The sequence below is a fragment of the Strongylocentrotus purpuratus genome, unplaced genomic scaffold (assembly GCF_000002235.5).
Source record: "Strongylocentrotus purpuratus isolate Spur 01 unplaced genomic scaffold, Spur_5.0 spur5_scaffold_12, whole genome shotgun sequence".
Lineage (NCBI taxonomy): Eukaryota > Metazoa > Echinodermata > Echinoidea > Camarodonta > Strongylocentrotidae > Strongylocentrotus > Strongylocentrotus purpuratus.
The window spans coordinates 17,186,360-17,199,888 of record NW_022145597.1 but is presented as its reverse complement, the minus strand read 5'-3'; the positions used below and the strand labels follow the sequence as shown (position 1 = coordinate 17,199,888).

The 13,529-nt window shown below is 37.1% G+C and overlaps 1 protein-coding gene and 1 long non-coding RNA gene across 2 annotated transcripts in view; one reads left to right on the top strand and one right to left on the bottom strand.

The window, feature by feature from the left end:
• Positions 1-13,529, top strand: part of LOC763427 (LHFPL tetraspan subfamily member 6 protein) — a 47,045-nt gene that overhangs the window by 10,057 nt on the left and 23,459 nt on the right. The window lies entirely within an intron of this gene.
• Positions 9,864-10,661, bottom strand: LOC115922665. The gene is made up of 3 exons (XR_004063542.1): positions 10,617-10,661; positions 10,275-10,361; positions 9,864-10,090 (listed from the first exon to the last, which is right to left on the bottom strand). It is a non-coding gene; the product is annotated as an uncharacterized LOC115922665 (long non-coding RNA).

Here is a 13,529-nt window from a genome sequence, read left to right as displayed (position 1 = left end):
CGCAGTGCGCAGTTTAATATTTCCTCTGGGATTCGATGACTGAAAATTAATTCATATCCATTTGTCACCTTAGATTGTTGCGCAAACTGACAAAGGGGGAAGTGCAAGTGAGCAATAAAAGATCCGGTTACGCCGAAAATAAACACCCAATCTCAAAGTTATGCCACGGTTGTGCACAGTTGCAACTTCGCACGGCTACGCCTGGGTTGGAATGGTTAGGAACGTGCCTCCAGAGGTACTTTGTGCATACTAGATTACACAGACAGCTTGGCAAGGCAGAAAAGCTATTAGTTTACTCGTATTTGCATGACTGCTTGGCGCGTCCATGCAGGGATAAGACGTGAATGGGATTCCGAGCTCAATCCAAGCTGAGATTAGGCCCGTTATTTCCTTTTTTTTAGCTCTTTTTTCTTTCTTTTCTTTTCTTTTCATCCCAACCCACCCTCTCTCTTCCTCTCTGTTTATATTTTTACAAGGGCAATGTAGGTTGGGTTCTGTCATACACCCCCCCCCCCCCTTTTTCTCTTTTCTCTCTCTTTCTCTCTCACTACCGGTATTCGTTCTGGTGCAGCACATAATAGACTTTATAGTTCTATTGAACAGTCTATTTTGGAAAGACCTGCCAGAGTTATATAGAGTTGGAATAAAGCTATTTAGGCTATTGCAATGAAAGTGTTGAACATTTGAGGTTCACCATTTTGACTAATTCAGCTTCATCTGTAGAAGTGGGGGAGATTTATTTAGACATAGCCTGAAGCTGGAGGTAAGCCTTTTGTCAAATTTCAGATTAACTTGTTTTGCTCTCTGGGTATTACTTAGTAGCTTGTATGCTCGTCTGCTAAATATAGTACACTGTATAGACTCGAATCACTGGTTCAGTGTTCCTTTACAAAAACACTCCAATGCATGGTCTGAAGGGAATTTAATGTGGGGGAACTCTAAAAGTAAATTTCAGTGAATAAGTTATAATTTTAGCTGTACATGTACATTAGATTAAAGCTCTGTAATAATCAGCAGCCTCCAAGTAATACAAACCTGTTTTATATCAATTGACATACATGTATGTACCTACCTGTATATGTACGATTAATAAATTAATTATTCATATGTGTACCAATTTGTTGTGATCGATGTTTGATATTGTCCTGATTTATATTTCCTTAGAATGTGACATTAAAGCTTACAATGTACATCCAAAGGCCCTATATCATCAACCAATTAAACTTTCATTCTTGAGTTTATCAAATTTACCAGAGGAAAGAATAATTAAGTTGTATGTTGGCACTTGTCAGTGTATACCTCACAGCTCACTTGTTACATATGTGTACTGCAGGTATGCATAGTTGCATACATATACTCAGTGTCTTTCAAACATTTGGGGAGGGGCCGTCCAGTTCATATTAAAGATAAACTCCAGTACTGGTAAAAAAAAATAATTAATTCTCACAGAATCAAACGAAACTTACACTGAATGTTCAAGATTACAAATAAATGACATGTGCCAAACAATTTTGGAAGAAAATGTATACTGGCTGAGTAATGAGCATAGAAAGACAAGGATATCAAGGTAGTACTAGCCCCGACACCATGTGTGTTGTCCCATATATAGCTTTCTATGTGAGTGCTTGTTACTTTACCAAGACTCGGTCAAATTTATTATGATTTTGATGACTCCAGAACCTTGAAGTGCACACCAATACTTACATCCTACATGATCAACTGTTTCTGATCCTTTCACACCTATTCTTTCACAATGCAATCGCATTACCAGTACTAAAGTTTATCTTTAATACCCTCCCCACTGCGTACTGAATTAAATACAGCTGTAGGGTATTATGTATAACGTTTAACTGAGCCTTTTTATCATACAAATGGGTATAGTTTTCCATACTAAAATGCATGGACTTGTCACTCTGATCGTGTCTGTGCGAGAGATTGAACAATTCAAATACTTGATGAAAGGCATTAGATGTACACTCTCACCAAATGGACGTCTTAAGTTTCTATCCAATTACGTAATGGAAAGCTCTAAATAAAGTCTTAATGGCTACTATATGTCATGGATGTAACTGAGAGAAAGTCTTCAACGTCTATTAATGGACCTTGGGTGTGACGATGCATATAAATGAAATCATTATTATGTAGATCTGCTATCGGAAGGAATTTGTATTGGATTGATACAAGATGATGAAGGCCTTTTAGAGCAATAAATCCATTTAGTTTATACAGTCAGACACAACTTCTGAAAACAGAGAACAGACAAATTCATTGAAAATTCTTTCAACATAGTTTTTGAAAAATATTGCTGTGGCTCCATTATCTTCAAAACCCATTAATGATCAGTTTTTTAAAGCACATTTCAAATGGCAAGCATTTGAAAGAAATATATCCACAGCAAAATGTTCCTTGTATGGATTAAAGCCTTGTTAGATTTTCCTATAGTTTAGAGAATGGTTATAGACCTGTAATAAGTTTATGATAACTTTCTTGTTTTTGTGCCTTGATTATGATAAAAGAATCAAAAGTGAACAAATCTATTTGAATTTATCAAAAGTTGAATCATTTGAAGGAGCTCTAACCAGGTCTTCTGCACAGTGAATATATGCATTCAGTTGGTCTGTTAGCTAAAAATTGCAGCATGCTGAGATCGTAATTCATCATGCTTTGACATTTCGTAGAATTTATTTCTGCTGATCTAACACAACAAAGTGTTTGAAAACACTCATGTAGAGCTACATGTGCATGAGTACAGATTGTAATACAAAGGTGCATGCAATGTGTATGTGAAGGTACATGTAACAACCCCCCATCTACCCCCACCCCCTCCAACCCCCTCCCACCCCCTCCCGCCCCCCTAAACAAACAAAAAATTGAACAGAATCAACCCCTCACATCAAGCTGATTTTAACCAAAGACATAAACACCAAATAAGCATTGGTGACAGTTCGATTTAAATCAGAGAATGAATAAGATGTTTATCAATTTTGTTAGGTAACAATAGGTAACAATGAATTTATGAGACCATTTTTTCCTGTTTATGCTCTTTACTCATTTTCATTTGAAACTTTAATTTTTTTGATGATTTCATACCTATCAACAACTTTTATATCAAAGCCATTGTTTACATGTATGCCGTTGGCTCATTTAATCACTGTGACACGTACTATTACAACTGTAAAATAGCGCCTGTGAAATGGTAGGAAAGCAACTGTGTCATGGTAAAATGCCACTTGTAAAATGGTAAAATGCCTACTGTGAATTGGTGAACCATGCACCTGTAATATGGTAAAATAGCACCTGTAAAATTGTAGAATATTAAACATGTATTTAGATTCAGCTTTCAAAATGCAATTCCTTTTCATTTACTTCTGTGTTTATGATATCCATGGTGATGAAAGAACAAAATTGCCAATCATAGAAAATGAACTTTGATTTTTTTTCACTACAGTACCTACATGTAGTTATCAATGTTCTTACAAGGTCACTAACAATCAATGTCTTTTACTACGTACCTCTTCAAAATGTTGAGTACTACCTTTAAAGACCTCTTCCCCTTCTGCTAAAAGCCATCAAATGTCAACAGGAGTACAATTGACTTTTCCTCTCACTAAAGCTGTGCTATTGATTGTTTGCTTTGTGTTCAATGGAGAACTTTTATAACTGCAATCAATTATTGATGAGGTTTATTGATGAGCAGATCATCTGTCAAGGGCTGGTGGGTGCGTCCATATCCACCTTCAGTTTACATTTGCATTGATGTTTTAATGGAAAGATTTGGTAAGGAGTATACCAGTACCGTATTATGTATTTACAACTCACTTTTATCATTGATTTTAAGGGGTAGAGGTATTTGTTTTTGTTGTTGTTTGAATGGGACATGGGTTGAAAAGGGGGTGTCAAAATGAGAAGTATAGGAATTCCAAAAATGAGTTTGATATGCTTAAGTAGGGTGAGTTCATACCTGAAAGATAGTTTGGGATGACCCATTATTACTATCCTGTGCTTTAATGTCACAAACAAGTACCAATATTTACAAAATGGCGATGAAACATACAAACAAACGTTCTAGTTGTGGAGTGTGAATACATCCTTCCTTGTAGGAGATGTAGTGATCGTTGGGCATTTCAGCTGTCATTTAAGGGTGCGTTTATTGGGTCTTGCCACTAGATATGTACATATCGAACCCCACTATCGAACCCCACTATACGAATGTGATTTTCGTGATGTCGCGTTTATCGTCTCTTCACGATTCAAAATAAAAGCCTTTTCTTTGCGCAGCTGCTTTGTGCTTTGTTTGACAAGGAAAGCAGAGAGTTGCTCGGAGGTCAACTAGGGCATAGCACATGGTGCGCACTATTTAGCCGGGGAAGGTCCGATTTGTATGTACAGTAGGGTTCAAATCATGTCTCAGAATCGTGATTCTGGTTGTATGTCACATTCAAAACTCTCCTTTTTCGGTTTTACAATATGCCCATATCTAAAGGCGTTTGAAAAAGGCTTTGCGTTTATCACCTTAAAAATTTGCCTGAAAGACGTTTGAGAAACCTGATTCTAGGCAAAAAATTGGTCAATAAACGCACCCCTAAGAGATGTTGTTTGGACAGAAATGTAAAAAGCTTCAATCGCTTGCCTCAATGTTTTATTCATTGTACTTTTTCTGGAATGGCCATTTAACGAAAGTTTCGGAAACAGATGGAGAAATGCATAATTGTCTGTAAATGATATTTCATTTCTGACTATACTTAACTAGGGGTTTCAGGTGATTTTTGTCTTATATAGCTGAAGCTTAATTTCCTTCAAAAGTTGATAGAATGTAATTTTAGAAGCATAGTGCAGTTTAAATTTTGAAAATCGGTCAAAGCGTTAAAGAGTTACAATTTTTTTAAGAATTATTTTTTAGGGAATTTTTTCACAGAGGTCACATGATCAAATCTTTTATTCCTATTGTTTTAAAGATGGCACCATTGTGGTACTCTTTGTATAGGAATTTGGCATGTACGTTTAAAACATATTTATCAATATCTCTGAGATGCAGAATCCAACAGCGATGAAATTTTGTATATACCTCCGCAAGATACAATAGATTGTAATTAATATTTTCTTGACATTATTAATCATATTTTAAATATGCAAATTTATGCAAATTTATTCAATTATATGGGAAATGGTGATATCCCTTGAATTAAATGAGTCAGAAATCTAGTTTTCACAAATGTTATGCATATCTTTGCAAGATACAGGAATTTGTAATTCATATTTCTTGACATTAGTGTGTAATAATTAAATATGCAAATTTATGCAAATTTATGCAAATTTATTCAATTATATGGGAAATGGTGATATCCCTTGAATTAAATGAGTCAGAAATCTAGTTTTCACAAATGTTATGCATATCTTTGCAAGATACAGGAATTTGTAATTCATATTTCTTGACATTAGTGAGTAATAATTAAATATGCAAATTTATGCGAATTTATTCAATAAAATGAAAAAACTATGATATCCCTTAAATTTAAGGAATCAGACATTTTTTTTCTCACATTATTGTGTACTTATCTTTGCAAGATACAATATATTTTAATTCAAGGTTTTTCAAATTTATACAGAAATGTAATCCTTGTTTTCAAATAAAGAAAAACAAACACATGTACAGCTTTATGCACACCGCCAAACATGAATGCTCACACACTCACTTACAAACATAACCACATACGGACAAATACACACACAATAACAATTAACAGAGACTTCCAACTTTCATACCATACAAGTTTCCAAACATATAAGTACATACAATAAAGACTAATATATTTAATGTTTGAATTTGTTCTTATTTATTTGCTATTCTTTTCTTTAAAGGTTGGTTCCATTGCATTTTCTTTGTAATTATTTTTGTTTTGTTACATCTTCTTTGCATGATAATTTGTTTTGGTTCCGTCACAACTTCTCGGGTATACTTCAATTTTCAATTTGCACCAAATTAAAATTAATTTGTTCTAGTTAAAGTTAACACTGCTCAGCTTTGACTTGTGAGATTGACTCAAATGTTACTAATCACTTGATCAGAAAATAATATTAAACAATTCATTCCTTCTTGTTCTGCTCAGCTTCGAATTTTCAGATTAACTGCTTTCAAATGTTACTAATCAGTTGATCAGAAATGAATATTAAACAATTCCTTCTTGCTCAACCTAATACTGCTCAGTTTTGAATTCTCTTTTCAAACTTTATTAATCGCTTGAGCAGAAATCAATCTTTCACAATTAATTCATTCTTCTTCAAGTCAGATAGAAGGTTGTACTCCTTGAGTTCATCCTCATCCTCATAATCAATGAAGAAGAGGGTCTTCAGGTTATCAGTCTTGTAAGAACTAATACCAGTCACCACACCATGGATCCAGACTTTCACATGTTCAATTAGGAAGACGTGTTCGATCCTCTTGCCTACAAGTAACTCTGGGTTCAGAAGAAGTTCATCCAGATATTGTTTTGATGCAATTGCTGCTCTCTTCTTCTTTTCCTCTTCTATTTTTTTGAACATCTTATTTTTCTGCTCTTGAAAGCTTTCAACTTGATCTTCAGGTGCTGTGTACTCGAAGCTGCTTCCAGCACTGCTTTCCCTTTGCTGAATTGCAGCGGCTTCTACTGGGTCAGGTTGTGGTTGGGTTTGTAGATTGTTGTGCTTCACAACATCTACTAAATGTTGCATCATCTCTCCTCTTGTAAACGGCTGCCCTTGATGAGATAGCTGGAAATGTTCTTTTGACGGACCTTGACATTTAAGGACCTTCTGTAAGAATAACAGCTGTGTGTACAGTATTCTTCTTATTTGTTCGTCTGATTTTGTGCTCTCAATGTCTCCAACCATCTCTGTTATCTTCTGCTCTGAAGTCCACACTCCACCAAGCTCAACTACTTCATTGACCAAGTCTGCTGTCGACTTCATTCTCTTTTCCTCAAGATCCTTCCTCTTTTGTGATGCCTTTTGAAGAGCTTCCCATTTCTGCTGTTTGATAGCCTTCTTCCGTTCGGCATATCTCCTAAGAACATCGTCTGAGCACTGCCTTGCCGCCTTCATATATTTCCCTCTTTCTTTCTCTGACAGAGAGTCAAGCCACTCCGGCATCTTATTGTTGGTCCACATGATGAGTGCTTCAAGAGTGGTGATTCTGGCAGAGGGTTTTTTGCGGACAAGCAGATCGAGTTGTGCAAAATCCCTCTCTCCGATCATGTTGGTGCTTGGGACATTGTGGTATGCTGCCTTGACGTCATCAGCCAGGTCCCAATACTTTCCTCCAGGTAGCTGGTCTTTGCACTGGCGTTGAAGGATGAGCAGGACAGCACAGCTTATCAACTCAAGGGCTTGGGTGGTCAGCATCTCTGCTTCAGCATCAGTACTGTCTAGGAGCTTCTTTGAGATGTCATCTCCTGTGCTAATGTTGAAGGGGCTGTCACCTGCCAGGAGAGGGGATGCGTCTTCCTTCCATACCATGAGCTTGGTTTGGAGTTGATGGAGTGGCTCATTCGTGTCGAAAATGTTGCCCGAGCTGATAATCCTTTCCCAAAGGGGCTTGATGGCAGCGATGTAAAATATGCCAAGTGCTCGTATCTCGGCCACCAAGAGCTTCTCATTGATGTCCTCTTCGATTGCCAGGAGAAGGTTGTTACGATTTTGAATCATTGAAAGAAACTCCTGAATGTGAGGAACGTGGAAATAAAGGGCGGAGGCACCTTCAAAAAGAATGTTCGCACGATTTCCAATGTAATCAACCAGATGATTCTTCGTCCCACAAGCGTTTGACAGAAAGGCTGAAAAGACATCTTCAACTCCCGACTTGTCACATCCCCGGTGATGAAAGGCCTTACTCGATATCCTGATGAGTCTTGTGGCGCCAGATTCTGATGTTTGCAATGTGTGTGCATGCCTTCCTGATGTTGTAATATCTTCAAACGCTTTCAGGGCTTTGTCCACTTCTTCAGCGAAGTTTATTAGGGGATGCATTTTACAGAAAAATTTCCCGAAGTCACTTACACAAGCTTGAACATCACCTGGAAGCTGATTCCACTGTTTGACAACTTGAGGAAGGAGGTCCTGACGAAGTGCTCTCAACCTATCATTGAATTGCGGCATGGTAGCCCCTTGATCAGTCATTGTTGACTTCACAGTTGTAACCAATTCCTTGTACATGTCTTCTTGATTACCACCCTCAAGTTGAGCGAGAGATGAAGCCAGTGTGTTGATTCTGTCCTTGAAGGCATCCATTACAGCTTCAGTATCACCTGCAGCCATCTCAACTAAGCCCATTGTTCGCGATGTCCCATCTGGCAATGTCACTTGAAAATTTTGATATTTCCGATGATGTTTGGTAGTACCATCTCCGTGAATGCAGTTTCCAAGTGCTTTTTCTGGTGTTGCTGACTTCATTGCCAGGGCAACTTCAATCGTTGCTAGATGGTTTGCTTCCACGGCCAATCTCGATACTGTCCCTGCCGAAGGGAGACGCCCGATGTTTTTTCCAGTCAAGTTTTTGATGACAGTTCTAATGACGGAAGTAACCTTCCGTAAGGACACATTCTGCGCCAGCAACTCCATGATAGTTTTGCGGATGCAGTCGTTATATCTACCATTTTCGAATGTCATGATGGTATTGTCCTCCATTAAACCTATCACTTCCTCCAATTCCTTTTCCCTCTTCTCTAGGAACGACACTCTCTCCTTCAGGTCCATCAGATCCTGCACGTCTGCACCAGATGTATGTCGTCGCCGGAGATACCTGGCTTGGTCATAGACCTTTCTCCGAGATTGGTTGATATGCTTGGAATGCGCTTCCATGGATTGCACTCTATCTTTTGATGAGCTGAGTTGGTTTCTGTTTTGTTCGAGATCTTCTTTTAACTCTTTGACGAGAGTAGATAATTCTGAATTATCATCCTTCAGCTTTGTTATGCTTTCATCTCTCCTTTTGATCCTCTTGTTAACATTCCTGGCATTTACTTTTTGAAGTTTTCCTTGACATGCTACAAGTTTTTTCTCCAATTCGAGCAGTTCTTTTTCTTTTTCTTCATACTTTTTCTTGTATGCGTTCAGTTCCTGACAAGTTGGATCGAACTCTGCAGTGATTTGCTTCATCTTCTTGCACAGGAATACAAAACTATCCTGTAGCGTGCTGAAATCAGCAATTTCTTTCTGTCTTGCTTTGCGCATGTCGAGCTCCTCCTCTAAAAACTCCAGACGATGCCTTTGGTCTTCTATTGTTCCTTCCATTCCTGCCAATTTCCGTTTCACTCCTTTGTTGTCTGTCTTGATTTCAGCGATTTGCGCTCTCATTTTCTTCTTCCTAGGTGTGTCTGGCTCCTTCAATTGCTTGCTTCTCAAGACTAAGAATTCCTTATCTAGAAGACTTGACAATTTCTGTACCTGTACAATACCTTTAGCATTTTTTTTAATATGTTTGTACTTTGTTACAACCTCTTTAACATAATTACAAACTTTATGGTCGTTAGCAGAAACACCACCTAACTTGATCAATATTCTAGCAATTCCCATATTTGACATTCTATTCTCTTTCAAGAAGTCGTACAGTTCTACTACTAGACCATTTTGCAATTTCTCCACAGTGGGCAAATTCTCCTGTCCCGTGAAGAGGTCCCGGTGAAGATCCATGGCTGTACAGTATGGCCCAATATCTGCAGGGGAAAAACATAAAAGAGAAAAGCAAACTATTAATTTATGAATCATATTATGTCATTTATTGTCAAGTCAATAGCTTTAATTTAGTAACTGAGTAATTGTTGTGTCATATGTGTATTCATTGTGATTGTTCTGCCTATTAAATTAATACAAATGCTTATTTACTGATGAGGATTGGATGAGCATAAAATTTGAAAACATATGTATATTCCATTCATCATAAATCACAGATTCCAAATCAGATGTTCATTTAATTTTGGGACGATTAACCATAATAAAAAACAGTGACAACAATAATTACCGTTGCTTCCTCCGGGGATTGCCGTCGCTTGAGAAGCTGATGATCCGGCCGCTACTCCAGGAGCTGATGACCCCGCTGCTAGTGCTACAGGAGCTGTTACTGTTAACAAAACAAAATTAGAAAAGATGAATAATATAACACCATTCTTATTTCCTTAGTGTATTTTGTCATGATAAATACTACTATAAAGATTCAAGGCAACAATTATTAATTAAAACTAAAATGTTCATTTAATTCATGCATGATTTACCATTTGAAAATAAACAGTGACAACAATAATTACCATTGCTTCCTCCTGGGATTGAAGTCGCTTGAGGAGCTAACGATCCTGGAGCTGATGATCCCGCTGCTGATGATACAGGAGCTGTTACTATTAACAAAACAAAATTAGAAAAGATAAATAAATTAACGCCATTCTTATTTCCTGAGCTAATTTTGTATCATTATCCAGATTGAGGGCAATGAAATTGAGTTAACCAACAACAAACTAAATGAATTAAAACATAGACTCTTTGTACAGTATAATATAAGTTGGTTACCAAATTATCTTCAACACTTAATATTATTTCATTAACAAAAATAAATTAATCTAATTAATTTATAAAGAATGAAAGATGATACCTACCTTCAGCTTCATCATGTTCAAGATTAGTCCCTGACAAAATCCCCTCGTCTTTAGCCTCATCCATTGCACTTGCTGGCTCCTCTGACTCTGTGTTTGCCATCTACAAATATAAAATAAAACATTAAAAATCAATCAAAGAAATGTTCACATAACGTTCATTTCCGAAACAAAACATGTAATGTAATATTGTCATAATAATAAGTAATGCCTCCGGCCCCTTTGTTAGCGAAGGCACAATTATTTTTGAGAAGAAAAAAAAATTGATTATTTATAATTACTGTCTAGAATCTATAAGGTAGTCTACTTAATGTAGTTCGGTCGAACTTGAAAATTGATTGTAATTTTGAGTACTTTCATAACAATTTTTAAAATTAGGGTCTACAATAAGTTATGTAACTGATTATCCAGTTCAAGAAGTAACAATCAGTGAAATATTTGAACAGAAACATTTGGTTAGAATAACAAATAGATCTAGACTAACATTAATATGCACATTCATTGACAGTGATTTAGTTTTCAGCCGGGTTTTCAGACAGGTGGAGGAGGTAAATAAATGAGAAATGGATCAGTAAAGAAGTTCCACACAATAAATAAAATATGTTATCAACGAGAATCTTGCGCAAAGAACATAGATTTCACATTATTTATGATCAGAAAACTGCTAGGGAGTACAGAGAATCGTGGAGAAATGCAACTATAAACTCAAGCAAACGTAACATTCAACGTATGGGACTAGAGTGAGTTCACACAAGTGGCGCAAGAATAAAATCCGGAGGCCTCAATTCCGTCCTTAAAATTGTCTTATTCTTTTAAAAGTGGCATTTTGTAATGTTTATATGACCAAACATACATACCATGTAATATTTTGTCTCCAAAATAACGAAAAAGTCACAAGATCAACATTTTATCCGATTTGTTTCAAGAATTTTCCGTCAAAAATTTATCGTTGTTGTGGTAAATACCATTTTTTCACACAGGTAACTATCGCATTTATCTGGATTTTTTCCCGAACCGAACTTTAAATAAAAATATAGAAATGTGCTTTAAATGTTACCAAACATAATCAAAGTCCTTAATTATCTACTAGAACTAGTTAAAACTCGTGGAATTTCGCTTAAAAACGTAAATATTTACGTATTTGTCATATTGTTGAATTTAACACCCCCACCCGAAAAAATGGACCTGCCCATGTGTCTGTGCAAGCTCAAGCGGTCTTCGCACAGCTCGCTCACGACGAAGCTCAAATTCGATCGTTTATTTTCATGAATCGGGCCTTAATAATTGTTTTTTCCGCTCTTCAAATTTGATAAAACATCGACAATGAATACATTTTCTGAATCAGCAGACTCTATATTTTCATACTCACCATCCTAAGTTGGATGCAGATTACGGGAAAATGATGAAATCGTAGCTTTTAAAACTTCATGGCATTGTTTCGTCAGTTCTCCTTGCACTACAAACACTTAGGTTATATCAGCACGGAGGGCACTTTCTCGGCTTCAATCGGGTATGTTCGGATTTTATTTGTCAACAAATACTAAGAGCGGGGGAGAGACGAAAGGAGGCGAAGTCTTAACGATGTTTTCCGAAAAGTACGATATTGCGGTGCCTTCGCAACGCTCCGTGATTTTTAGAGCGAAGTTGTGTGTGGCTACGGAGTTTACGTAATAATCGAAAGACACACAGAGAATACTACACTTTCGCTCTCTCGATCGCCCAGTGCGAACTCATGACGTCATCACTCTGAAACCCCTAACTTAACTGTGGCAGGCCATTCATGCCACTGGTTGCTCTCACTATTCGTCTCTCAAGGGACGTCACAAATTTATAGAATTTAATTTTTTTTTATAGTTCATTAAAGAAGAAAAAAAGTTACTTACATTGTAAACTTAAGTTATATTTAAGACTTCTTTTCTTAAACAATGGTGAGAGCAAACAGTGGCATGAACGGCCTGCCATAGTTAAGTCCAACTTGAAAGTCGATATCTTACTCTTTGTGAAACACTTCCCAGGTCTTCTTCCTTCCTGTGTTTATAATCTATCAATGTTTTAACGATGTGGGCGCACAAAGCTGTCACATGGTTACAAGCAGCCAAGCCAAACCAATACATCTTGTGCGTCTGCTGGCGGAGATTGAGTGCACACAACTTTACAATAAGTATGTCTTCATCAGCTAGAGATTGCCAAAAAGGTCGCTATTTCTGATTTGGGAAATAAGCCCAAATTTACAAATCGCATCCTCATCAGCTCTAGACTCACCTTGAAACACTAAACTTGAGCTTGGAAAAATTTTGCAAACTAGCCCAAGATATCTTGGAATGATTATCTCGACCTAATATCCTGCTAATTTCAACTGCAGGCTGATGAAGACGTAAATCAGTTGGATAATTTGCGATTGGGATAGTTAAAATAGCGGGTTATTTGGCAATCTCGAGCTGATGAAAACAGGCTTGAGGAGTGATTTAACTCTAGAAAGGGAGGAGTCGACGAAGCAAAGAATGAGACACATGATATCCTGTAATATGCAAATGAAGAGCGGTTTGTGTGTTGACACTACAGGCTTTGCCATTTCAGTGCCTGATTCTCTAATGAATAATTATAGTAAAAGGGCTCCAAATTCTTACATTTGTAATTTCAGAATGTTGAGGGTGCAAAAGTACAGTAAATCATCTGCATATTATGTGCTCATATTTGATAACTCTACCTTACAAGTATGAACATCATTTGTCGTAAATTGTGAAAGACTGGGCCCACAGTCAATGCCATTACTTGCGAAAAATAACACCACATAATGTTGTTTAAGACATGTCACCATCCAAACACCCGGCCGTCTTGTGATTGCATGTCTTATATCAACCAACCTAGTAGTCTGCAAACTGACCCCCTATGTGAGGCAGTCGACCCCCTACGACA